Source organism: Pteropus medius, unplaced genomic scaffold (assembly GCF_902729225.1).
Source record: "Pteropus medius unplaced genomic scaffold, Ma_sr-lr_union100, whole genome shotgun sequence".
NCBI classification, from domain to species: domain Eukaryota; kingdom Metazoa; phylum Chordata; class Mammalia; order Chiroptera; family Pteropodidae; genus Pteropus; species Pteropus medius.
This window is the reverse complement of record NW_024347791.1, coordinates 22,679,753-22,683,877: the sequence shown is the minus strand read 5'-3', so window position 1 is coordinate 22,683,877 and position 4,125 is coordinate 22,679,753. Positions and strand designations below refer to the sequence as shown.

At 31.3% G+C, this 4,125-nt stretch overlaps 1 pseudogene; it reads left to right on the top strand.

Annotated features, from left to right (window-relative positions):
* Window positions 1–2,949: 2,949 nt before the first annotated feature.
* LOC120615286 (uncharacterized) lies at window positions 2,950–3,065 on the top strand (annotated as a pseudogene).
* Window positions 3,066–4,125: the final 1,060 nt, after the last annotated feature.

Sequence of the window (4,125 nt, the reverse complement as noted above, 5' to 3'; positions counted from 1 at the left end):
ATTTTCTCTTGTCATCAAATGAGCTGATGTGAGCGGTATACATTTTGGTTTTAAAATGACCTTGAATGATTATTTTCATATAATATGGCCAACTATCCATTGAGAAATTGTCCTTAGGGAAGCAATCTTCCCAATTCAGAATACCAATGAATGATGCTTTGGCAGAAAAATTGCCAATGATGGCATTTAAGTCTTTGGAAATTATTATATCAGCTAATGAAGTCTTGGAGTATAACACTGAGACAACTGTCAAATTGGTCCCAGGCCTTGAGGGATCTGAATGTTCATTAGCAGGAGGGTCATATATTAACATATACCCAGTCATTCATTTCAGGACATTGAATTAGGTTGAGGAAAAAGAAAAAAAAATCTCTTATTAAAGAAATCATGATGTTCAAGGTCGTATGAATGTGACTAGTCTGTAGCTGCCTAAATCATTTTGCCAGATGACTGGATGAGAATATGGCTTTAAGCCTTGAAAGATGTGAATTTCTTTTCTAAAACTCGGGTCCCCTCTATGAAAATAGTGTAAACTTTTCGAAACATTTTAGAAAATAAAGACATTTGGATTTGCTTCATTATCTTTTAGTATTTCTGGAAACAATTGGAAAGTAATGGAAGCTGTGCTCTAAAGTATCTTCAATATAACAATTAGGACCCTCATGTGCCTGTTAGGATTTAGAATTAATGCATTCCTTTTCATTGTATTGTTAACATTAACAGGTTATAGCTGGCCTAATTTCTGAGCTGGCACGCATAAAATATCACATTTCTAAATAGTCTATTTGAGATAAAGAAAGGAAATTTCAGTCTCAGAATTTCTACATTCTACTACTTTCAATCTTAACCACCTTGCTTGTTTTTGTCATAGTAATTATTACAATCAGTGAATCATTTTTAGTTTATTACTCTGTTTTGATTTAATATTTTATTTTCACTTGCCTCTAGGAAGAATTCACTATTCAAGGGCCCTGTATCTCACTCAGTTTCATATTTGTATCTCCAATCCTTAGCATAGTATCAAATAGTAAAGTTCATAAAATATCTAGTGACTAAGTGAATCAATGAATGAATCAATTAATGAAACAAAACAGAGGTTGTTAATGTAATTAATATTAACATGGCTATGAAAAGGGAGCACATAAGAGACAAACTGTCAAAAAGTCCAAGATGGAAAAAAAGTAAAACACCAAAAATGTTAAAATAACACTAATGGTAAACAGAGTGGGAATACAAATGTGTCAGTTGTTGCCAGTTCTATAGGACCAGACTCCATTTACAGAAGATGGCAAAACTATTCTTTAAAAAAAAAAAAAAAAGAAGAAGAAGAAGAAGAAGAAGAAGAAGAAAGCAGAGAAACTGCTCTGGAGCTTGATTGTTGAAAATAATACCATACATGATTCCAAGCAGAGAATCAGAGATAAGTTCTTGGTCCTCTATAATAATAACCACCACCACCATCACAACAGTACTATCACAGTGATAAAGTCTTAATCATTAATTTTCATTTTGGCTTGTTGTTTTAATTGACTACTCTTGCACCTGGAAACACAGCTCTCCCAGCCCAGCTGAGCTCCTGACAGGTAGGTAGACACATAAGTGTATGGTAAATATTTATTGACTAAATAATAGTATATGGATTACACAATAATATATTATATTTAACATATAATATATTAAATAACACTATTATGAAGAAAGGAATATATGAGTATTAATAAGAAAGGAATATATAACAGTATTAATAAGATTTTATATATTTTAATTTGTATAAATATTACTTTTACCACCCTAGTTTGCTAATTTATATATTTTTCTTTAATATATATAAATATATTTTTCTTTAATATATATAAATTAGCAAACTAGGGTGATAAAAGTAATATTTATACAAATTAAAATATATAAAATCTTATTAATACTCGGAACAAGTAAGTCAGATTACTGGGGTGCCTGAGGTTCCTATTTGAACAATAGAGATAGCCTGTGGACTGTTACGTTCATCTTGTCCCATAGTTTGAGCCTGCCAGGTATTGTATTATGTAGAAAGGCTCCGGTTAAAGAAAGTCAGGTTCAGTTCAGCAGGGTCTATATTTTTATTAAATTTTAAAGGAGAATTAGAAATACAAATTTGTAAACAACCAATGGTAGATATTAATAACTACTTTTCAAAATTAAGTTGTCATTATATGTAGATACTCATTTTCTTTGTAAATAAAACATAACAATTATTTTCTTTTCATTCTCATGTAGGGGTTTTCACATCTTGAAAACGTTTTTGTTTGGTATGCCCATCTGCCTAGCCTTCTATATTACTTTTTCTGGCCATGGAAATCAATTAAAGCATTCCCATTTTTCATTTGACAGCATTTCTATCCCAATATTTACATGTTGTGCATGAATTGTCTATTTTGAAGTCAATTTTTCAAAGTAGTCTATGCCATATCTTCATATTCCAACAAAGTACTCAATAAATGCATGTTAATGAATAATAACATTGAAACTTTCTTGCTGATATGACTTTCTCCATCAAAAAATCACATTTAAGTTGATCATAGGCAGCTTAAAATTCATTTATTTAATTATTTCAAAGAAGAATTTTATAACGACTTGTTTTGATTCCCATCATGAAATATGTATTTTATGTGAGTTTTCTCCTTCTCAGCCAATGTGTGAGCAAAGAAGTTTGCACTACAGTGTCAGAAGTAGTGAGAAATTTGTTTTACAAAGACTATGTTGGTTTTGGCTCATATTCCATTTCACAGTAATGGAAATAGTCAACAAAATAGCATTAAAAAGCACATATTATGTTCATCTACTTCTAATACTATTAAAAACTACTCATAAAAAAGTAAGTGTTAGGAGTTAAATTATGTAAGAATGTTTTCTAAATAATCTAATTTTACTTTATTTGCAATTGCACTTGCTCTCTATAAGAATTTTCATCTTGTCTACGCCCATGCTACCCTGAACAAGCGCGATCCCATCTGATCTTGGAAACTAAGCAGGGTTGGGCCTGGTTAGTACTTGGATGAGAGACCACCTAAGACCAGGTGCTGTAGGCATAAAAAATAAAAAATAAGGGATTTTAAACTGACAAAGTCCTTGCAGTCTGTGAGGTCAATCAAGGATTGCCTTGCTGCCTCGCCTAAAAAATAAAAAAAGAATTTTCATCTTATGTTTCTTATCTACTATTGTGATTCTTTGGCTTGTATGTTAAAACTTTAAAAGTGCAAGTATATATTTCCTGAAAGATTTTTTAACTTATTTTTTGTAATTTAGTGGAAATTATATAAATTGGATTATATGTGTACATAAAGTACCATATTTCTCCATACATACTGCTTAACAATAATCATTACTACGCTAAATTATGGTGAACTGAGGAAGATAAACCAGGAGTTAGTCTCAGTGACTCAGATATTATAAAACCAATGCCAGGCACCAGAAAGTAATCTAGGAAAAAAATCCACAGAGGAGAGTTGATACCAAAATTAGCAGTTAATCAGAACTGACTAGGCTCCAAAACTATATGGAATTAATTTTAATTCCTGCAATATTCCAGGCTGTTTCTTACCTCTTCTATACTTTCCTTTCTACCTCTATTCCTCATTTTTTTTATATTTTAGGATAACCATTATTTCTCATTAACACATTTTCTTTAATGTGGCCTTTCCTAATCTTTCCAATGTTATATGTTTCTATAACCTTTAATATTTTCACTTTTAAGATAAATATTGTAAAATGTTCTTTTTTATGTATATGAAAACAAGGTCAAAATCCATTGCTTATAACTATAGCCGAAGTGCCTCACACGTTTTCTACTTAAATTGCTGAATGAGTGCCTTTCTGACTATTCTATAGGACCCAGAGGGTTCAGGGAACATGTTAAATATTGCATAACCAGATGTGTTATTATATAGCTAAACAGGGTTATGGAGAAGAATTGCATGTAATATTGAGAGACCAGATAAATGTCCTTCATCATCAAAATCAAATGTCAAAAACCAAGCTATTGTTCAGGAAGAAGGGAAATGAGAAGGCAGAGTCACAGTGTGGAGCAAGTAACCCATGACAGCTTGTAACTTGCTTTCTGTAGTTTGATTGTATATAATTGTGATGTTG